At 46.5% G+C, this 24,458-nt stretch overlaps 1 protein-coding gene and 1 non-coding gene across 2 annotated transcripts in view; both read right to left on the bottom strand.

Annotated features, from left to right (window-relative positions):
* Positions 1–24,458, bottom strand: part of LOC142803987 (uncharacterized) — a 288,782-nt gene that overhangs the window by 161,655 nt on the left and 102,669 nt on the right. The window lies entirely within an intron of this gene.
* TRNAD-GUC (transfer RNA aspartic acid (anticodon GUC)) lies at positions 4,426–4,497 on the bottom strand. Its single transcript has one exon. It is a non-coding gene; the product is annotated as a tRNA-Asp (tRNA).

The raw sequence follows: 24,458 nt of genomic DNA, 5'->3' as shown, positions 1-24,458 counted from the left end.
TCACTGGTTCAACACAAGACAAGATTAATTTGAGACACTAAAGGTGCAAGCAAATAGTCGAGAATTAGAACACCATGCGCAAAGCTTGTGGGTGTTGCGGCCGTAGCGGTAGCATTCGTCGCGCAACAGGAGCCCTCAAAAGGTAAGCATAGGACGTCAGTATTGGGCTGATAGTTATTTAATAGAATCGTACGCAGTTTCCTTCTGACGAAATAAAGTTTACGATCAATTTCAGTTTTAGGCACACGGCAGGTCCAACGCGTTTTGGTGACTTTCAGCTGCCGTCACCAGTAGCGAACACAAAACTTGTAGACTCCGAAGGGCCTACCGGCGGCCCTGTCGTCGTTGTTTACAACATACGAAACAAGCTGCAACGCGCACTTGCCACTTTGGCTTGGCTTGGATTGGATTGAATCTTCGTGCAGTAGTAGTAAGATTGATGCTTAAGAGATGGCGCCAGATGATGCGAGCTATTGTCTTCAGTGGCTGGAACGAGCAGACGACATTATTGCAGCAGTTTTTGGGGGTGCGATAATTACACGAGGAAAAAAAGAAGTCATATTTTTGTTGGGCGATGTGGGGGGTGCGAGAAATATGCGAGTGCGAGGATTAAGCGAGTAAATACGATAGGTGCCACGATGCTCACTCTCAGATATCCCTTTCGTGAAGACACATACCTGTTTATGATGTTCATTGTTTTCTGAAAGACTGCAGAAATATCTGTGGCACATACCCATTTGTTGAGCTAACTGTTACCTTCATTTTTTTTTTTAATCAGTGGTCAGTCAAGCAATTTATGCAATTTTTGTGCTGCATACTCATTTAGGATGGTGCCGTGAACAATTATTAGGGAGCGGTTTAATAAACTGATCTTAATGTTAAAGCTACACTTGTCTGTGAAAATGAAATGCAGTCCAAAATCTTTAGCGGCTGAGTTGATAGTGTATATGAACATATCACATGTGATGGTAGTCCGCTAGGGAGATAGGGCGGTCAATGCATGGATGGTCTGGACTTGTGGTCATCACCTTCTGACCTTCCAGATTGTAGGATGATGTCAAGCAACTGCTAAAAATTTTCAAGATAATGATAGATCAGATAACGTCTTAAAAAAAACTATGTTAATGGGGTCTAGACAAAGACTAGAGGATACCAATCTGAAATGAGTAGGATTGTTTGGTAGACCACAAGTAAAAGCCTTCACAGTGGTATCGAAGAATCAGCTTTTCCACTCCTTTCTGACAAACTGTACTATTTGTGAAGAGGATATCAGATACATCCCAATAACAATGTATAGCAAGATGAGGACAGGAAAAGTCTGGTGTGATGTCGGTAGACCAGATACATGCAGTGATTCTAGAAGACCGGCAATGCCACACTACCCATTGACTCTAAGCCAAATGCTGCAATCACCTGTTTTCAGATGCAAGCTTAGTATCTGTGTACCAATGCAACAACCGAGTAAATATTGTGAGAATTCCTACTGAGACAGTGATTGCCACATTTACAGGAGCATCGCATCCATCACAGATTAAAGCATAGCTCCGAGTCTACGAGGTCAAACATCTTGCTCGGCGCCCTCTTCAATGCAGCAAATGCTAGCAGTACGGTCACAACGAAAACGGGTGTCGCTCGATTGTACGCTGCCGTATAGGCGGGGCCGAACACAGTGCTAAAGACTAAGTCTGATTTAAGTCTCAATCAGTTATGCTATCTATGTCAAGTCAATCTCTCAGCTGATTACTCCGATTGTCCTGCTAGGACTAAAGAAATGCAGGTTATTGAGAATTACTGGCAGAACGAACCTGCAGAAGACAGGCAGAAAATGCAGAAACTCGAGGGCGCCAATATAGTACAGCACAGGTTACTGGACAGCTAATGCAAGGCTGAAACCAGCAATGCACGAGCAGTGCGGTTATGATGCTTTTCGAAGCAGAACATGTAGCAACATGGCCAGCATAAATCAATTTATGCTAATTAGGGCACGACAGTTTCATCTCGGGAAGACTATAACTTCAGGCAATTACATTAAAACACCAGTTTGTAAATTCTTCCGTGTAGAATGATCTAGAATGCTTGTTTTGCGGTTAATGCAGCAATGTGGGGATATTTACTTCAGTTATGCTTGAAAGGAGCACTGACATCAAACTTCAAGATTGAGATGTGCCCATCATTCAATCACTTGGTATGCATAGGTCTTCTTGGCCAAATTTAAATGGGGTCCATCGCGTCAAAGTTGTTTTAATTCAACGTCAAACAGCATGAAAAAGCTAGGCAGAAAAAACGAAAAATCAGCTACCCTGCCACATCGACACTAGTGCTACGTGTTCGGAGTGATACATTCCACAAATAACGTCCTGAGTAACTATGCCCTAGTAGCGATGACGCGTGCGATTCGAGTGTTCTTATCATGACACCGAAGTGCAGAAACGTACTTCGTAGCCACGTCTGATCTTCGTCGCATCAGTTTGAATGATTTCGTAAAATTATCCAAATAAAAACCACCATTAAAGGAAAGCAAAAAAACGAGCATGATTAAAAGTGTGCTTGTCGGTCAGCAAGTCGGGGAATCGTTGTGAGTTTCAGTCGTCTAGTTCGAAGCACGAAAAAAGCGCGGTGAGGGTGTCTTTTCATATCCCATATGTTACACATCAACACAACCACAAGCTATCAAAAGTGGAACAGTGTATAGTCAGATATCATCGCTAACAAGTAACACGCAGGTATCGTTAAATTTTAGTTAATTCGTAGAATTTGCGCCCCCGCAAAAGTGGTAATACCGCGTTAACCGCGAGCGGAAGGATAAGGGGGGCCATCTGGAGGCGCAAAAAAGAACCTGGCAAGCAGGAAACGTATTCTATTTATTTGCTGATGCTCATTCGCGATAACTATATTGCATTGACCCCTCTGCCTATACCTGAATGATTTGCGTGCCAAAACACACCAATATAGCTAGCTGAGACACACGAGCGAACATGGCTGAAGCGTGCATCCTCGGCCTCTTTGCAGTGCTGCTTGGAATGGCGTACATTTCGGAATCGCTGTTCTGGAGAAGGTCGATCAAAGCAAAAATATTTCGCGACGGTGTGAATCACGGAGATTCCGAGCTCCAGACTACTGCATTGACGAAAGCAATGCAGGTGACAAGGCATGACTGAATGTGTCCTCCTAGCAGACGAAATGTTTGTGGAGCAGCTGATCCTCATGTCATTCTTTTCTGTGGAGATGTGGTCAGCTATGGCGTGATCTGGAGGTGACCGCGAGGTAGCGCCACTTCTGATACTTCTAGCGCTAGAAATTGCCGGCCGTATTGAATAATGCTAGATACCAGTGATATAAATCAATAAAAGTGATAGCTATTCATCCCCCAGTTGCGTTTTAGGTCGCGAATCGCTGCTATGGGGTCTATAGCTAATCGCTGACGCAAAAATCTTCGGCTGAGTAAATTTGAGGTTAGTGCTCCTTTAAGTGAAAGCGTTCGACATCCGAGATGTAGAAATAAGGCAACAAAATGTCCATGGCGCAAATACTGATACGATTGAAAAATCCGTTCTAATGAACCAATGAAGAATTACCTAATGAAATTTGATAGTGGGAAACAAGCACAACTGAAGCTTCATGTCTTTCTAGCTTCGCAGTTTTACTTTCTGCTCACAGGACAGCCGAGCCTGGGTTCCACAGTGCTACAGCACCCATTACTAAAGCTCACTAGCAAATTGGCTATTTAGTAAACATGAGCTTGAAATAGAGTGATGGGGCATCCCATCCTATATTGGAGTTATCTCACCCCAGTTCCAAGCTCATGGACAGAAAAAACTGCGCATAAGTTTATATATGAATGCGAAGTACGTTGCCTATAAAGAGACTCGTAAGAGAGAGCAGCGGAAAGTATGTCAGCACACGACGAACATTGGAGAGAAAACATGATCTTTATGGTGCGTGGATTGCGCCACGCACTGTCCTGGCACTGTAAGGGGGAGTGCACTGAGCACACCGCTCGGGATTTGTGGCACTGTAAGCCATAGTAGGGGTTTGCCACTACAAGGCTCCCCCCGTCCCTGCATAAAATGAGTCAAAATTTAAAGATCATTATTAGGAGTAAAGATATCTAGGCTAATTTGCGATGATGGGACAGTTTAAACCAAGGGAAGTGAAACTGATATCTGGGTGCGGCATGTACGCTGGTTTCTCTGAGTCGATTGGCACAATGTCCATGCGGCCATTTACAGCGACTGTAAAGGTCTTTTCTGTATGGTCGAGCACCTTGAATGGACCCTCGTACGGAGGCATAAGCAACGGCCTGATCTTCTAGTCACATGAAGACGTGACTTAATGAAGGAAGGTCTTTGCTTACGAAGACATCATAAGTGGAAGGTAGTCAGGCCGATGTAGGTCACAGGCATTGACATGAATTAAGAAGAATTACTCCCCGTCGGGGAATCGAACCCCGGTCTCCCGCGTGACAGGCGGGGATACTGACCACTATACTAACGAGGACTAACATTGACATGAGAGTTGCAGAATTTCGATGTAGTCTGGTGGTGACGTTTCAGATGTACGCCAGTTACGCTGCTGTGCACCCGATTTCTTCTTTGATCGCTGAAAGAATTCCGAGCAGCGCGAGGAAAAGATGCACAACTCATGAAGTTCAAGCATCGCGAACGATGAGTGCAGCCTTTAGCTGTCGGTGTAGTCCTTCGGTCTATTTGTTTGCGGAAGGGTGGTATGAAGTTGTATGAATGTTACGTACACCGAGGATTTTTGTCAGCACTCTCAACAGCTCCGATTCGAACTGATAGTGCGTCCTAAGTTACAAGAGTGGAGCAGCCAAAGCGAGAGATCCATCTGGCAAGAAAAGCTGATGTTACTGATGATGCCGTGATATCATGTAGCGGGAACAAGTGAGGATATAGCGCTTTCGAACTAAATAATGAGATGGCCATTGTCACGGACTGCCATTTTTGCGACCCGGCGTCACGGCAATTAACGGGCGCCGTACTACCCCGCTGACCGGCGGGAACTGCGGGCGCATGAAAGAAAGCCGGGAAGTGCAGAATGGGGTGTTCTTCGAACGTCGCCGCCGAAGTTTGATCCTTTGTACCTACGGCGGCGTCTGCAGGGTCGTGGAAGGCCGCGATGTACCCCGAACAAGGTTTAGACTACGGGACGCACCCGCTGAGAGCCAAACAGTCTGACTGTTCCCACGGGAAAACTTCTGGTGGCCAAGCCGTATGACAGCACCCCAACAGGTTGTCACTCTCGCTAGTTCAGGGCCCTATCCTAATTAAAAAGGGGTGGGGTCAATATATTTTTTGGGGCGGAGTTTCTAACAATGAAACGCGCATGATTGGACCCATGTAGAGATCTCTTGTCCCCAAGGAAGAGAGCGAGGGGACGTGAGGGGGATTGAAGCGCAGGATTTTGCCCTGCTAGGCAGGCTAGTCGCTGACCAACATGGTTTAGAAACAGATCAACAAGTATCTCTTCTAGAAGTTTTTAGTGTGGCTCTGTATCGGCTGGCCACCTAGACTTAGCCGTTCATCTAGTTGTGACCCGATATTAACGTCTGCAACGTAGACATCGAGACTTCGCCTCGAGTTAGCTCAACCTGCCCGAGGTCACCTGCAAGCACTAGCCTCCCGGAGCCACCAGCGTTCATCCGATCGTCATCCGAACTTCTTTCATCCGATCGTCGGGGACGCAACGCTGCCGGTCATCACACGTATGCCTTCACCTGTTTATATCTTCGAACTTTCTCCTCCGTAGTTCTATTGTTGTTAGTTGTGTAGTTTGTAATAGTTCTCTCTCTCGTAAGCTGATTTATTGTGTTTTGATATGTATTTTTTTTTGTTGTATCAAGTGTTGATGTATATTGTTAGTTGTATTGAAGTGTTGTACTAGATCCCGTGTGCTGCAATATCACTAGAGTAAAGTTTGTTTTGTTTTCTCACGTCTATGATCTCTTTACTGTCTCTGCTTGCGTGTGGAACAAACTAACCTGCTGTCACTCCCGCCGCCGACTTCGCGCTGGGGACGCTAGAGTGGCAGCTTGTAACAAAACTGGCGTCCGCGACGAGGACGGTCCGTACAAGAGTAAGACAGTGAGGGGTGAACGAGAACCGTGCAGACAGCGTGGTGATAGAGCCGCACAGTTGAAGCGGTTGCATCCTGCATATGATTGCGCTGTTTATATAGTGGCATTATAGTGACAGTTTGCAGTATGGAGTGTATGGATTTTGATAAGTGGATCGCGCACGGTAAATAGTTAGGCCCCGAGGGCGCCGAACTGAGACAATGGGTTAAGGAGCAGCAGGAACAGGCGCAGGCGTTAGCCAGAGAAGAGCAGCACTGGCCCGGGAGAAAAAGGAAGAAGAAAGGGAGAGAGGGCGCAAAGAAAAGGAGAGAGAGTGCAAAGAAAAGGAGAGAGAACGCGAAGAAAGGGAGAAAGATCGAGAAGCGGCAAGGGAAGCCGGAGAACGGGAAGTGCAGTTACTGCAATTAGACATTCGCCTCAGTGAGAGTAGCAGTGTGAGCCGATCCAGCAGTGAGCACGGCGATGCCGGGGAGGATCCGAGTTTGAGAATACACACAGGTAGACTGCTCGTCACCTTTGACAAAAGAAGAGACGACTTAGATGCGTTTATACGCCGGTTTGAGAGCATCGCCAGAGGGCAAAAGTGGCCTGAAAGCCAATGGGCGACGGCGCTTTCGACATGTCTTACAGGAGAGGCGCTAAGTGTTTATGGCAGGCTACCGCCTACAGATGCAGCGGACTACACCAAGGTTAAAACCGCCCTCCTGAAGCGCTTTCGCTTCATGGTGGATGGGTTCCGAGACAAGTTTAATAAAGAGAGCCCAGTAGGAGGTGAAACAGCAACACAGTACGCGGCTCGCTTAAGATATTACTTCGATAGATGAGTTGAGCTGTCAAAAACTGAGACAGAATTCGAGTCCCTCCGCGCATCGTTGATTAGAGAGAGGTCTTTGCATGGATGTGGTTCGAACCTGGCATTATATTTGAAAGAAAGGAGGGCGGAATCCCTGGGAGACATGCTTGAGCTGGCAGACCAGTTTTTTGAAGCTCAGGGTGGAGCAAGCCTAGCAAAAACAAAGACAGATGGTCCCATAACGAACGAGAAGGGGAAATACGAGAAAGGAGGCAACAGCCACGCACCACTACCACGGTGCTATATTTGCAATCGTGGGAGTCACTCGCCGCACTTGTGTCGCAACAGACCTGCCGCTAATGTAGCCATCGTCTGCTTAAAGTGTGGGAAAAAAGGACATAGGGCAAATGACTGCCGGTCAGGAGCAAATAACTCACTCCAGGCTTCCTGCCTCTACGCACCAAGAAAAACGCGTGAGGATCCCATATGCGACAGGTATATCGAGCTTAGGAATGGCGAAAAAGTCCCCATTGTCAACGCCGTAAGGGTCACACCGCCGAAAAATCTGGCCGAGAACCTACCAGTGGCCACAGGGACCCTCCGAGGCACAGACATATAAGTGTTGCGGGATACGGGCTGGAACACAGTAATCATGCGGAGGAAGTTGGTGAAGGAAGACGAGCTGACAGGTACAAGCACACTCGTCCACTTGGTTGACGGAACAGCGAAGATGCTGCCCGAAGCACGGATTGAGGTTGACACCCCCTACTTTACTGGCAATCGGACAGCACTATGCCTGCAAGATCCACTGTATGACCTCATTCTGGGGAATATCGATGGCGTAAGACCTCCTAATGATCCCAGAAAGGAGACTGAAAAACCTGTCTCGAGAAAGGAATTAAGGCAAGAGCCTGTAGTAGCAGCTATCACCCGTTCCCAAGCACATGCACAGCCGGAAAAATTTGCCAAGCTTCGTATGCCAGAGACCGCGGGGGGATTACCGGGAGATAACTATGGCTGCGAGCAGAGAGGAGATGCGACACTCAAACAGTGTTTTGAGAAGATCAGCAGGAAGCAAACATGCCGAAATGGGAAGGGAAGCGTCGAGTATAAACAAGAACAGGGACTGCTGTATCGACAGTACACAGAGGCCAATTAGTCGTTCCGCACTGCAATCGAGAAGCTGTGCTTAAAACAGCACACGATGGTATAATGACAGGACACTTGGGCACGCAGAAAACCAAGGACCGGATCTCGGAGGAGTTCTTTTGGCCAGGCATCACAGCTGACGTAAAAAGGTTCGTCGCCTCATGTGACATTTGTCAGCCCACCGTACCAAGGCCATGTACCACATGTTCCACTGGGGAGGGCACCCATAATCGACACCCCATTCAAGCGAGTGGCGATAGATATAGTGGGACTGATTCACCCGCCCTCAAAGCATGGGAACAGATACATTTTGACTTTGATAGATTATGCCACCCGGTATCCAGACGCAGTGGCGCTCCCGAGTATCGAAACTGAGCGAGTGGCCGAAGCCCTGGTCAAGATGTTATCCCAATTTGGCGTCCCCCGCGAGGTACTGAGCGACCGTAGCACGAACTTCACATCCGACCTTGAAGGAAGTAGCGCGGCTCCTTTCTGTGCGCCAGCTCCACACCACCCCATATCACCCCATGGCGAATGGCTTGGTGGAAAAATTCAACGGCACCTTAAAATTAATGTTCAAGCGCATGTGCGCCGAAAAACCGAGAGATTGGGACTGCTACCTGGCACCTCTCCTCTTTGCCTATAGGGAGGTTCTGCAGGCCAGTATGGGGTTTTCACCCTTCGAGCTTCTCTACGGCCACCATGTGAGGGAACCCTTGGCGATACTGAAGGAGCTGTGGACGAACGCCGACTTGACTGAAGAAGCTAAGACGACGTACCAGCATGCCTTCGACCTTCGGAACCGTTTGGAGGAAACATGCCGCCTAGCACACGAGGAGTTGGAAAAAGCCGAAGCACGGTACACGAAGCAGTACAATCGAAAGGCGAAGGAGCGGAGTTTCAACCCCGGAAACAAGGTACTGATTTTACTTCCCACCGACATGAACAAGCTGCTGCTGCAACGGAAGGGCCCTTTTGAAGTCCGGGAAAAGAAAGGTGAAGCTGACTACGTCGTTATAGACACGGCTGGCGGCAGAAAAATCTTCCACGCCAACTTACTGAAAAGATACGAGGAGAGGGACAGCCCCTCCACGAAGGTGTGTAACGTGACATTTGGTGTTGTGGAATCGAGCGAGGACGAGAATATTCCAACCCCTGACTGGCTGAAAGTAGAATAGGAAGAAGACGTGAAGCTCTCCGACAAACTGGACGCTCAGCAGATCGGACAGCTGCAAAGAATCGTCAGAGAACACGCTCGTATTTTCTCGGATGTCCCGGGCAAAACTGACTGGGTCCACTGCAACCTCGAACTCACCAAGAGTAATTCCATCCACATGAAACAATACCCTCTTCCCTTTGCAACGCGGGAAGGTGTAGAGAAAGAGGTGCGGGAGATGGAGAAGCTCGGCATCATTAAGAAATCAGAGTCACCTTATAATTCGCCAGTCATTTTGGTAAAAAAACCCGACGGTACAAATCGACTGTGTATCGATTTTCGACGCCTGAACAACATTCTGGTTTCCGACTCCGAACCTACGACAAGAACTGACACGGTGTTTGCAACAGTGGGAAAGAAGAAGTGTTTCCCGAAGCTCGACTTCGTGGAGGGCTATTGGCAGATCACGCTGACCGAGGAGTCCAAAGCGGAGACGGCCTTCTCGACGACATCTGGACTACATCAGTTTCGCTTCATGCCATTTGGCATCAAGACAGCGCCTGCTGTATTTGCTAAGTTGATGCGGAAGGTTGCGAAAGGTATACCCGGTGTGCACCATTACTGCGATGATGTACTGGTAGCCACCGAGACATGGGAAGAGCACCCGAGTTCTCTGGGACTGCTTTTTGAGCGCATACAGAGGACCGGGCTTACAGTGCACCCCAGTAAATGCGAACTTGGTGTGGAAAAAATCGACTTCTTGGGACACCGAGTTGGCAGGGGCAGATTGCAACCACTAAGGAAAACACTTCACAAGATCAAAGCTGCACCACGTCCTTCAACCAAGCGACAAGTGCGCGCCTTTCTTGGTTTGACCGGGTACTATCGGGAATTTATCCCGAATTACGCAAAAGTCAGCGCTCCCCTTACAGATTTAACCCGGAAGGGCGAAGCTAACTCGATGAAATGGACAGCAGTCCACGAGGAGGCTTTTCGAAGTCTCAAACAACATGTCTCTACGGAGCCGATACTATGGCTACAAAATTTGCACCAACCATTTGTACTTCGAACGGACGCATCGGACACAAGTCTCGGAGCCGTGCTAATGCAGGCCCACGAAGGCAAGCTCCACGCCACAGCTTATGCCAGCCAAAAGCTGCTTCTACGAGAGGCTTCCTATAGTACCATCGAACGCGAATGTCTCGCGTTGGTGTGGGGAATTCAGAAATTCTCCATGTACTTATATGGAGTACATTTTTGTGTCCAGACAGACCAGCTTCTGAGTTATATCTAACAGGCAAAACAGCTGAACACTTAAGTACTTCGATGGAGTTTACTACTCCAAAAGTACCAGTTCACCATTACGCATATTAAGGGTAGCGAAAACGTGGGAGCCGATTACTTGAGTCGGATATAGTTCTTGAGATCTGGGGAGCATGTTATTTTTTTTTATTCCTTTCGTCGTTTGTTTTCTGTTTGTATGTGCGTATTTCATTGTATAAGAAGTGTATTTTGAGTTATTTTCTTTTTGCTTGGTGCATTGATTGTTTTTAGATGTTTTAATGCACATTGAAGGATTTCACTACAGTAGAGGAGCGCACCTGTTCCGTTTTGTTTTCTAGTATACATTCGTGCAGTGTATTCTGTAGTGATGGCTGCCGTACACGGCTATTCCTTTTTCTTGTTTGTATGGCGCATTGATATTTTTGCGTGTAACTGAAGCTGGTACTCTAACAATTGTTTTTTCCCTTTTGTTGTTACTTTGATGCACTCTGCCTATTTATGTTGTGTATGAGAGGGACAGTCCTCATGTCTCCCTTGTTGGTGGTGTTTTGTTCCTTGTTGTCGAAAAATTCCCCTCCATATGAGCAAATGTTAAGGGGAGACGCGGGTCGAAAAGTCACGGTTTTCCGGAAAATTATTTTCGCTTTTTTTTTTCTGGCTGTATTGGCATCCTTGGACTATAATCTATTACCTCTGAAAATATCAAGCTGAAATTCGCACGAGAAATTCTCAAAAAATGCTTCCAAGTGGGCCTCGGTGACGCGAGAAATGCGCGAAAGTCGCGAAAAATGGCGAAGTTTGCGTCGTCCTGTCGCGAAAACGACGCGTTGGCCGTCATTTGCAATCGTGCACGCATGCTGCGAAGGCCGTATCCTTCATAATCCACTAGTAGCCAGTCTTGTGCCTTCACGCAGAATAAACAAAAAACGAGAAAAACAACGCGTACGTCACGCGTTTTGAATATCGCGGCACACAGCGCGAGGTCGCCATTGGACGGCGGTGCGCTCCACGCTCCTCCCCCTCCTATCTCTCCGGCAAAAGAGCGAAGCCTCGGACGTCGCGATCGAGTTTTTCTGCGTTTCTCTGCATTTTTGCGTCATGGCAAGCCCGAAGAAGTGCAGTTCAGATAATCGAAAGTTCAGAACTCACCACAAGTATCGAGGGAAACGGCGTCGGACGCTTCGCAAAGCGACAGCGAACGACGATGTCGCCCCCGACTAACGCCCCGACGCTCCGACTTCGGATAGGCCTAACACTGTCACCGAACCCTGCGACAGTGGTTGTGAAATAGCCGCTGCCGTGGAATTCGTCAGTGCATCCCAAAGGAAGATTGGATTCTTCGAGAGTGAATGTAGACCGGTAGATGCTGCTACTGCGAACATGCTGCTTTGCGAAATCGATGCGCTGACGGCACTTGTGACGGGTGCGCAATGCCCAACCTGCCGCGAACGGAAGCTCGGCGTGCGAGAGGCAGCTGGAAAGCGCAAAGGACTTTCGGCATTCCTCAAACTGTGCTTTCGAAATTCTGATTGCCCTGAATCTGCACTTTCGTTCACGCACACGTCGAGACGTACAGCTTCGGCCGGGGACCAAGGAACGAGCGCTCGTTTTGACAGCGGCAGCTCGCGTGACAGCTTTGCTGTAAACGTGAAGGCAGTTCTGGCAGCACGCGCTATAGGCGCAGGCCACGACCAACTTTCACGATTTTGTGAGATTCTCGGTCTTCCGAGCCCGACGCATCACAAGACATTCAACGGCATTTGCAAGAAGCTCCATGGTGCGGCGATGACGGCAGTGAGCAAAAACTTGCACCAGGCACGAAACATCACGAAGGACGCAGTCGGCGGCAGAGATGTGCCAGTCATGTTTGATGGCACCTGGCAGAAAAAAGGTCATAAAAGCCACAATGGAGTGGGCACAGTCGTGTCCCTGGACACAAGGCTCTGCCTCGATTTTGAAGTTCTTTCGAACTACTGCCATGCTTGCAGTATACACAGGGACCTTGGGGAGGATGAAGAGATATGGCAAGCTTTTCATCTTCCAGTTTGCCAAAAAAACACTGACTGCTCATCCCATGCAATGGAACCTGCGGCAGCTGTCAATATATGGCAGAGGACTTTGTCTTATGAAACTCCACTGCGATTCACCAGCTTCCTAAGTGATGGTGACAGCAAGGCCTACACTGCAGTCTGCGAGGCAAATGTATACTGTGACACCCCCATTGACAAAGAAGAGTGCACGAACCACGTTGCAAAGCGCTTGGGAACTGCCCTACGGAAATTGGCAACGCCACTGCCGCGAGGCGAAAAACTGAAAGATGCGACAATAATAAAACTACAAACATATTACAAGATCGCCATCACGAGCAACAAGGACAGTGTCCGAAATATGTACACTGCCATATGGGCATCGTATTTTCATTGCTGCTCTAGTGATGGTGCCAGTAGCCACAACTTTTGCCCCGCGGGACCAAATTCATGGTGCAAGCACAAGCGTGCGGAAGCACTGGGGGAGCCTGCACCACGCCACACCCCACTGTTGACGAAGGCTCAAGGATTGGCAATTATGCCTATCTACAAGCGCCTTACAGAGGAGAAACTCCTTATTCGGTGCCTTCATGGCAAGACACAGAATGCAGCCGAATCGCTGAACAGCAAGATATGGCTGCTATGTCCAAAAACAAAGTTCGCCTCCAGAACAACTGTGGAGACAGCCACCGCTCTTGCTGTACTATGGTACAACAAAGGCCACAGGGGCTTTGAAGAAGTGCTCGAAGGCATTGGAATTCTCCCCTCACAAGATCTGGCCACACATGGTGACCACTGTGACGTCATGCGCATCAGGAAGATGAACCTGAAGCAAACTGCAGAAGCGAGGGCACACCGTCGCAACGCAGCAAAGAGAGCTCGTGTTGAGGACACTGACCGCAAGAGCCGTGAAGGACCAAGCTATGGTGCAGGGGACTTCTAGACACTTGCAGTGCATTCAAGGCAAGGTACTTTTCATTGTGCCCCAATTTGATGCAAAAAGAATGATTTCCTAATAAATGCCAACTTTGCGAACTTTCAAACTTGTTTTTCTCATTTTCATTTTTTCTGACAGTTTCACGTTTTCTGGGCAGCCTTTTAGAAACTTATATTCATTGTATAGTAAAGAAACTTGGCACACATATTCTTCAACACATGCAGAATGCAAATATCTACTCTAAATTGCAATGCCTACCAGCATTAGTTGTGAAAATATTAGCTTATTGTTTCAAGGGAGATTGAAAATAATAAGTCATTCAATACAATTTTTTTTTCTTAGTTCCAATATTTCTGTGACATATCTATATAGATATTTGCACTTTTCAATCTACCGAGAGTCAAATAAGATCAGACACAGTGCTTTTACTGAAAGTTTAGTACATAAAAGAGTGGCCGCAAAAAATGTAACTTTTTGCTATTGTTTATGGCATAACTCAATAATTATAGCAGCTACACAAAAAATGATTGCATATTTGAAATCTGCATGAAAAACTATACTAATAACAAACTTTTCAAGTCTCTATTACTAGAAATAAAAAAAACTTTTTCGAGGAGCGTCTCCCCTTAAGAATAACATTCTGAAAGTGGGGGGCGATGTCACGAACTGCCATTTTTACGACCCGGCGTCACAGCAATTTGTCACGGACTGCCATTTTTGCGACCCGGCGTCACGGCAATTAACGGGCACCGTACTACCCCGCTGACCGGCAGGAACTGCGGGCGCATGAAAGAGAGCCGGGAAGTGCAAAATTGGGTGTTCTTCTTCGAACGTCGCCGCCGACGTTTGATCCTTTGTACCTACGGCTGCGTCTGCAGGGTCGTGGAAGGCCGCGATGTACCCCGAACAAGCTTTAGACTACGGGACGCACCGGCTGAGAGCCAAACAGTCTGACCGTTCCCACGGAAAAACTTCTGGTGGCCAAGCCGTATGACAGCACCCCAACAGGCTGTCACTCTCGCTAGTTGAGGGCCCTCTCCTAATTGAAAAGGGGTGGGGTCAATATATTTTTTGGGGCGGAGTTTCCAACAATGAAACGCGCATGATTGGACCCACATAGAGGTCTCTTGTCCCCAATGAAGAAAGCGAGGGGACACAAGGGGGATTTAAGCGCAGGATTTTGCCCTGCTAGGCAGGCTAGTCGCTGACCAACATGGTTTAGAAACAGATCAACAAGTATCTCTTCTAGAAGTTTTTAGTGTGGCTCTGTATCGGCTGGCCACCTAAACTTAGCCGTTCGTCTAGTTGTGACGCGATATTAACGTCTGCAACGTAGACATCGGGACTTCGCCTCGAGTTAGCTCAACCTGCCCGAGGTCACCTGCAAGCACTAGCCTCCCGGAGCCACCAGCGTTGCAACACCGTTGACATCGCAATCGTGCCAGAACTCTCTTCGACTTCTTTCATCCGATCGTCAGGGACGCAACGCTGCCGGCCGGTCATCACACGTATGCCTTCACCTGTTTATATGTTCGAACTTTCTCCTCCGTAGTTCTATTGTTGTTAGTTGTGTAGTTTGTAATAGTTCTCTCTCTCGTAAGCTGATTTATTGTGTTTTGATATATATATTTTTTTGTTGTATCAAGTGTTGATGTATTTTGTTAGTTGTATTGAAGTGTTGTACTAGATCCCGTGTGCTGCAATATCACTAGAGTAATGTTTGTTTTGTTTTCTCACGTCTCTGACCTTTTTACTGTCTCTGCTTGCGTGCGGAACGAACTAACCTGCTGTCATTCCTGTCACCGACTTCACGTTGGCGACGCTAGAGTGGCAGCTTGTAACAGCCATAAATATTTACCATCAGCAGAGTTTTCTGAACAAGACACTTTTCAAAACTGTGAAACCCTTCCTTCCACGAGGCACAAGCTTACCGGAAAGCATTGCGGACAATGTGGAAACACAATTCAGAAGTTTATGCACATTCGCAGAGTCGAAACACAGAGAGATGAAGGGTGATGCGAAAACCAGTTTCTTTAAAAAAAGAGCACAATGTAAAGGTCAATTCTGACAACGAATGCTGGAATAGTGGGAACAGGCCTCAAGAAACAGTCAAGGACATAATTATAAGAGCCTTGGAAGAAGAGATCACACGTGTACAAAACTCTGCGAAAGGGTCCATAGGAGATCTCAAAGAAGCTCTTCGTGTCTTTCAAAACAAATGCATGCATCTCGAAGAACAGAACCGAAGGCTGCCCTCCATTTTGAAAAAAAAAAAAAGAAGAGCTGCATAATCATGGTAAAATGATTGGAGAGGGGTCCAAAAGTTCCAACCAAAGAAAGCTGCACAGTGCAGGCAACGCCATTATTCAAGTACTACAAGGCATTTTAGAGAGTTATGGTTTAGATTTGTGCCAGCTTATAGTATTGACATCAGGGACTGCTGCACAAAATAACCATACTTGAAAGTAGCGAAATTTATGTAGCGCGAAACGCTAAAGCCGAGCATCACCGTAGCGGTGAAGTCAAGTACGACAGCTTCTCCTCCCCAAACAAGAAATGTGTTCGAGAAATTGCCAACCTTTTTGTGTTCCAGAAATTGCCGACCTTTTAGATAATCGTTTTGTCAGTAATGTTTTTTGGGAACAGCTTTCATCGACTATGCCGAACCTGCCCACACTGCGTGTGATCTACTCGTACAGTGAAAAATTGAATGCCATGTCTCTTGCGTTTGAAACACCCGGAACTTCACCTGATGCCCAAGTTCCCTTTATACAAGAGCTACAGTCAGGTGTTACAAAGTTTGCCTTTGATAGGGGCCTGGAAGTCAAAGACCTTGGTTCGCGAACCATCATCGTGAAAATTGAAGGTGATGGATGCGTTGTGAGCATGCAAACAAGCTGGACAACCCTTTCATTCGTTGTCATCGACAGCCGAGAAAAACTCCGAAATCAAAAATTGCATCGGCTGCTGGCGGTCGCTGAAATTAAAGAATACTATTTTCAAATCAAAGAGTCATTTGAAGATTCAATTTCTGAAATCAACGCCGTTGCGAAAGCAGACAGCATCTTTGTAGACAAGCATGATGTGCCTGTGTCCATATGCTTGGGATCAGACTTGAAATTTCTGCTTTTGGTACAAGGCTTGCAGTCAGCATCGTTCAAAGTATCCTTACCCTTTCTGCCTTGCAGGCCCTAAGCAATGATGCAAAGTTGGGTATAACATTGACGACTTCAATAAACCTCCTTTTCTACATACTGTTGCAAATATGAAAGAGGACTGTATCAATGAAGAGCACGGTATGAAGACCACTCGCCTGCTCTGTTGTGCCTAACGTACTGCACATGCGTATAGGAGCGGTAAATCGTCTGATTGATGGCCCGCTCGCCGAGGCCAAGGACAGAGATAACCGTGACAACGTGGCAAACGTAAGCGGCAAAGGCGTTCATGTTGATGCCACTGTGCATGCAATAAACAGCTGCAGTGTCAAATTTGAAGTGTGGCAGGAGAAACAAAAAGGGAAGAATTTTTCTTCTTTACCAGGAAACGTCTGCGAGCGCTTGCTGAAAATATTGCCGACGATACTTAAGGGCCAAATTGATCCTTCGTTTGAAGAAAAAACCATCTTTTTATGGCAAAATCTTTGCCAGATTTTTCCCCACATCGATCAAAATCTGACTGGTGAAAGCAATAAGAAAGACGTCACTGTTTTTTTAGACCTTTCTAGAGCTGGGTAGTCTTGGAAATAAAGGATACGGTGCAGACAGGGTGACACCTTACACTCATATTCTTGTTCACCATGCCTCAAAAAAACATGAGGAGCTCAAGTATTTGTCTTGGTATTCCAGTGAAGGCATTGGAAAAAAAAAAATGACATTCTGAAGCATCTCCACCACGCCAAATCAAACAAATGGTATGCTGGTGCCGATGCCCTGAAGCTTGCGAAACAGCTTGAAGTTGCTGCTCATGTGAGAGCAAGCCGTGCTTACAAAGAACTCGATCTAGAATATTGGAACGAAGGTCTCATACAAGAAAGTTGCATGGAAAGGCCTCGCTGCACCCCGGAAATCGAGCGAAGGGTTGGATCAGCAAGTGATATCGAATACATGGATGCCACTAAACCGTGGACAGAACTACTGGCAACTGGTATTTCCACTAAAGTTAAATCTGTGTTCAAATTGTGCCAGATGCTCCATAAAGAAAGATAAAAGGTGCACCAACGAACCAATGTCTAAGAATGCTGTTGTTTCCTGGGCCTAGAAGACTAGTGAATACATGTGAGCCGATCAGAGATTAGTGGCTTTTAATAAATATATGCAAGGATAGCTGAAATGTATATTTTTTCGTTTCATGCAATTGTTCATGTATGTTCTTGAAAGTGTCTAATTAACTCATGTAGATTATAGGCTTCTATAAACGTCAGTAATAGTGATGATACTTCTTTATTATACTGGTATTTATGAGGCTGTGAATAAGTGTCTGGTTATCAAACTTGTGAGCAATCTCCTATATTTCTTGCTTTGATTAAAAAAAAATATGCGTGTGTCAGCAGCACAGACACAAATTTCTTGAGAGGAGAAGAGGAGGAGGAGCTTAGCCATACTTTATGCATGCTCGTGCATGTGTTTATGTGTGCATGTATAGAAACACATTTGCCCCTCTACCTTCTTTCTATGCCAGGGGTTCAGGCAGTTTTCGCAGCTGTTTTTATATGTAATACCAGTAAGACGTGCAGAGAGAGCACTGCCGTGATTCTATGCGTGAAAAAAACGAAACAAGTTTTGCATTATTAATTTACGGTCATGAAAGGGTGATAGACACTTTTTCACACGGAAAAACTTATTGCTGAAACTTCACAGGGACAAAAACAAAAGTACCTTCCTTGTAAATATTTTTATTTTTCATTTTTTGGTTTGAATATTTTCGAAGCTTCAATATATGTGCTTTCTGTTGCAATTACTTTGCCATTTGAATTTGTACATGCAGTAACATCATACTGTGAAACAATGCTAAAAGCTTTTTAGGATGCATTGTTTATTTCTATGTATAGTTCTACTTAATGCCTCTTTCAATGTTGAACTGAGCAGAGCAAGTGCACTCAATTGCTCACTTGTGTACGGCTGAGTTGAACTGTAATGTGTTTATTAAGGCTGTTTTTTTTTTTGCAATTCTCCTTGACTCTCTTTGTTCGAATCCGAGATTTTTTTTTCCTCTAATAGTATCGATTTTTGAAAACCATGAACTTGTGTCTGATCGTACAACTCTTGGATTGGCACGCAATGAGAAAAATATGTATAAAAATAAATGGAATGAAATAGATAAAGTAATTTGTACATTTGTACACAATTCTGTACGTGGTCATTGGGACATATGTACGCTGCACACAGTTTGTTCATATAGATTTTCTTCATATAGATTCCTACTGAGCGCCAAAAAAGCATTGAGCAATTTTCACATTTAAGACATAACAAAACATCAAAATATAAGTTAACAGCACATCTTTTGATAAGAAATGCCTGGATCATATTCCACATGAGCATTTCTTACTATTGACCACAGCTCTATTTCTGACGGAAACATTTCACTTTATCCTGCATATCCTGCATATATAAGCGACTGCCCTGCAGCGGAGGTCATCGCTTTGGCAGCAGTGGTTGCACCTCAAAGGCTACCCTAACTGTGTTCTGTATATTTGTATAGATCTCGAGTGCGCCTGATTCCCGGCAACATCCCGTGTGACGCTACTATCAAGAAGCACACATGTAAACCAGGCTACCCAAGTATCATCATCGCAGCGGCGCCAGTGCAGGGATCGCTGCCTATACAAGCGACTGCCCTGCAGCGGTGGTCATCACTTTAGCAGCAGTGGTTGCGGCTTAAGGACTGCCCTAACTATCTATATTTGTACAGGTTAGTGCCATTAAAATTTTTCTATATAGCTCATAAGTTCCCACCACTACCCCTGCTGCCATTTTTTTTTTTTCTTGTGCCTTGTGTGTATTGACCTGTGTGATTCTGCAAGATGCCAACCAATTCCAAGTTGTCAAAAGAGCTTGACTTTCTCCGTTCTGAAGTCGCAGAAATGCGCCAAAGTCCCAGTGTATTTAATGAATTGTACGAGTCTATAAAGACAAAAAGCGAGAGCCTTTTCCAAGAAAACAAATCTTTGTTTTGTTTGACAGTAACAAGAGCCTTACACAACGAGTAGCTGACCTTCAGCAGTATTAGCGCCAAAATAATGTAGAAATTAAAGGCATACCGAAAACGGAAGGCGAAAGTTGTTTGGAAATTATGCAGGCTTCAGGTGACAAGATTGGATGCCGTTATGACCGGCGTCGGAGCTGACAAGGGATCGGCGTTCCTTTTGATGTTCAAACAAGTCACCGACTGGTCAGCGGCCTACGCCCGCCAGGTATTGTTTCCCCCTAGCCGGAGGGTGAGGCGTCTCGCCGCCCTGATGCCGTAAGCCGTTTGGGAGACGAACAAGTGCAGCATCTTCTTTAGAAGATGACGGCGGCGGCCGCTGCAAATCGCCCATACAATTAAGCAGGCAGTTCGGCAGACCATTTTAAGCTTGTTTGCGGCAGCCCTTTTTATGGATGCCGTCATGAGCTTCAGACCCCTCGCCCAGCGGCACACATCGACGAGGAAGAGCCGCGTTTGTGCCACATGGCCGTGCAGAGACTACGCTTCAATATCGGACGTTCACGTGAGCCATGCATGCCCATCACCCTCGCCGGTTGTGTGTGATCCATGATTGGACAGTGCCATCTGTACGCATTCTCCTATCTAGGGATCTGGGGAAAACATACCCTATTTAATGAGCCCCCGGCTCATTCTGTGTGCTTTTTCGAATGGAGAGCTCGCCATGTACGAAGAACACCGCTACGTAACTAAACTTTCTTATTAACCTCTCTCTAATGTAAATAAACGTCTGTTCTCCGTTTTCCCGTACAAGTATTGCTCTTCGTTGTAAGGAACGAGTCTGATGGGGTGGCCAGCTACCAACGACGAGACCCACCGGACCGGAGTCGCAACAACTGGTTGGCAGCGGTAGGATCGAGCTTATCGACCAGAGGGCAATGCTGAGACCTGCTGCCTGGAGGACCTAGCGTCGGACGAAAGTGCTTCGTGGCATCTCTGACAACACTGGAAGGAATGTGTCCGAATTCGCGACTGCATAGGATGAGCGCACTGCTTTTCTTTGCTGAGATATCACCAGGCTTTGCGTAGGATTGTAAACAAAGCACTGATTTGGTAAAAGTTGACGGAAGTATTGATAGATCGTCAAAGTTGTTTAGTTAGAAGTTAGCGGCACCAAGGACAGCCATGAATTTGAAGGGACTAAAAAAGCCAGAGTTGTTGGAGTTGGACCGACAGCTGGGCCTGCAAATTGCCGAGACGAAAAGAAAGCAGGAGATCATTGACGCTATCGAGCGGACCGGGGCGGAGGACGAGGAGCTCAACGAATGCTTAAAGGACATTAAGCAATGAAAAGGAGCAAAGGCTTTGTGAGGAAAAAAAGAAAAAAGAAAAAGAACGTATTGATCGTTTGGAAATAAAACGCCCAGAGGTTGAACCAGCAAAGGCTCAATCAACGAACGGAGCTAGCCCAGTGGCACGAGTAAGAGAGCGCCGAATGACAGATTTGATGCCATCCTACGCGGCAGGAGGGGACATTGGTCTTTTTCTGGTGCACTTTGAGCGCACGTGTGAGAGGGAAAATTTTGCTAAAGACACGTGGCCGCAGCGCTTGCTTATGCTGCTGCTGTGTGAAGCAGTTGACATTATAGCCCACATGGGGAAAGAAGGCGCAGACGACTATGACAGAGTCAAAGCGAGTCTGCTCAAAAAGTACAGACTGCCAGCGGAAGCATTCAGGCGAAAATTTCGGAAGATCGAGAAATCCAGAAACGAGTCATACCCAGAGTTTGCGTACACCTTAACTCTTTCCGGCACAGTGGTCACCTACGGTGACCACCCTTTCAACATTTTTTAGCAGCGACATCTAGGGGTTGAGCGAGCAAAGAAGTGTTTGCTTTTCCCTTTTAACTTTGCTGAAGATGCGGAAGATGGCGCTAGTTATCCAGGGGGCGTTTTTTCCCGCCAAGAAAAAGTTTTGCAAGAAGCATGCCGTTTCCCGCGCTGGACCCTGAAAGATTCTATGGGCGCAAAGGTATGTGAGCCTGCACGTGAACTTTTTTTGGTGTAACATGCAGCGGGAGGGTATTTATTACTGGCTGTACTAGTAAAAATGCGCTGCGGATCAGTTTCATTCTGTACAGCGACTTTATTCAGGGTGGTTACCTACGCTGACCACCGTGCATGAAAGGGCTACGGCAGGCCCGTAGGCCGGGGGGGGGTTTGGCTGAAGGCCCCCCCCCCCCCCCCGAGATTCTGATGGAGGGGGGTGTTTTACCGAAAAAAAATGTTAAAGATAGGTGTTTTTCAAGGCTTTCAGCAAGTACCCCCCTCCTTCGAGAAAAATTCCTGGCTACGGGTCTGTACGGGAGGGGAGGGGGGTCTCTGACTGGATGAAGAAAATTCGAAATAGAATAATTTTTTTCAATACGTTTCTTTCAGTTCAATATCAAGATATTCCGTCCGACAATGACAGCTATGCTGGAGGCGACAGCTCAAGTGACGGCGAATTTGTGCCGGAAGAGGATAACCACAATCACTCTCCCGAAGAACAATCCGTGACGCCGCAAGTAACTGAATGCGTCAGTGACTCATCGGACTCCGAAAGAGATGAGGAAACTACCCTCCCACTCCAAAAGGTTCCCGTGTGGAGCACTAAATATCGGATGTCTCCACCGCTAATATTTTCACATGACTGCGGACTTCCACCTGACATACTCGCCATCAACAATATTACCCCATTTGGCGTTTTTAGTCTTTTGTGGACGCCTGAGTGGATTGACAAGATTGTTTTTGAGACGAATCTATACGCACAGCAAGAAAACAAGCGCTACGTTCCTACAACGGACAAAGAAATGCGTGCATTTTTGGGCCTCAATTTGTTGATGGGATTGAAAAGGAGTCCCAGCTATCGCGACTTCTGGAGCAGCGCACCTGATTTGAATGACCCCTTCATTTCAAAAGTCATGACTGTGAACCGATTTGGATGGCTGCTGTCCCATCTTCACCTAAATGACAATTGTTTGCAGCCAGAGAGGGACGATCCCACTTTTGACAAGCTGTACAAGGTACGTCCACTTTTGTCAGAAATTTCCAGAACTTTCGCTCAGCACTACCTGCCAACAGAATATCTGGCCATCGACGAATCGATGATAAAATTCAAAGGTAGAAGTTCTTTGAAGCAGTATATGCCAAAAAAGCCAGTGAAAAGAGGCTACAAAGTTTGGATGCTCTGTGCTAGTACAGGCTATAATCTCAAATTTCAAATTTATACTGGAAAGTCTAACGACGGTGTTGAAAGAGACTTGGGTGCACGTGTTGTAAAGACACTGGTTGATAATTTGGCTGGAAAGTGCCACCGGGTATTCTTTGACAACTATTTCACCAGTTACTACCTGCTGAAAGATCTCGCAGAAGCCGGGATATATGCGTGTGGTACAGTAAATGCCAGCAGGAAGCACTTACCTAATCTCAAATCTGACAAGATGATGAAGAGAGGAGACACTGATTACTCAGTGAGCAACGACAAACTCTGCTGTTTGAAGTGGCGAGACAAGCGAACAGTTCACCTGTTGTCAAACTTCCACGACCCTGCCGACGCAGTTCAAGTAAACAGAAAAGAGAAAGACGGAGCCATTACTAAGATGAACTGCCCTGCAGCACTTCAAGAATACAATAAGAACATGAACTTTGTCGATAAGTTTGATCAGCTGAAAGGGCAGTATGAGGTAGATCGGAAATCACGCAAGTGGTGGCACCGGATATTTTTTCACCTTCTTGATTGCAGTGTTGTCAACGCATTCATCATTTTTCGGGAACATGATGGTTCCGAAAAAATGACCTTGAAGGACTTTAGAAGAAGCTTAGTCCGACAGATGACTGCCGAAGCTCTTCTAGATCCTACAGATAAACGTACGTCATCTGTCGGCGCAGGGGCCGAACTGAAGAAATTCAAACCCTTTGTGGACTTCGCCATGCGTACAACAGCGTCCAACCATCAACCAACAAGGTGTTCACCACGAAGGTGCGCGAACTGTAGCACAAAGGCACACCCATCTCGAACCATTTGGATGTGTCAAACATGCAACGTGCCACTCTGCCTTCGGAAAGAAAAAAACTTTTTCAGAATTCCACAAGAAGTGACTCCCTCTATGCACAGCGCAAAGTATGCTGCTACATTGAAAACGACCAGTTCTTGCATATGTGCGAAACATAGACCCTTCCGGCACGGTGGTCATCAGTGGTGACCACCTTCTGGGAACTTTGTTAAATGTCGTAATTTTTTTTTCGTGCGTGCAATGTGTTATTTGTGACCTTTTATCATAATTTTTGCATTAAAATTCAAAATCTGAAGCAAACCCAAATTCTGTGCTTGAAAGAGTTAAAGGTAAATCTGGAGGAATGGCTTAGAGAGAAGGGTGCGCTTGGCGACGCGGAAAGACTCTGCAGTGCTTTGCATTAGAGCAGTTCTTTCGGCGTCTACCTGAAAACATTAGGAACTGGGTTCAGGATAGGCAAGGAGTAGATACTATCACGAGAGAGGCAGAGCTCGCAGAGGAGTACGTAAATCGCCGTGCTCTCGAAAGCAAGGATGTCCATAGGAGGGAGACGAGTAAATACCGTGCCGACAAGCCTCCGCGATAAGCAAAGTCGAGTCGGTATTTGCCGATGGAGGGGTTAGACTCCAAAGGAAGTGGTGACAAGAGCAACAAGCGAAAGGAAGATGCACCCGAGAAAAGGGCGGAGGGGCAACAGAAAAAGGCGTTCGAGGCCAAGAAGCCGATAGTTTGCTTGCTACAAATGCCAGCAGATGGGGCTCTAGGTAGCCAGAACCCGAAAGTTGTGCTAATGTCGCTATGCAGTAACGACGAAAACATGAA

Source organism: Rhipicephalus microplus, chromosome 3, assembly GCF_043290135.1.
Source record: "Rhipicephalus microplus isolate Deutch F79 chromosome 3, USDA_Rmic, whole genome shotgun sequence".
In the NCBI taxonomy this organism is placed as follows: Eukaryota; Metazoa; Arthropoda; class Arachnida; order Ixodida; family Ixodidae; genus Rhipicephalus; species Rhipicephalus microplus.
The sequence above is the reverse complement of the archived record's forward strand: the minus strand, read 5'-3'. Positions and strand labels throughout refer to the sequence as shown.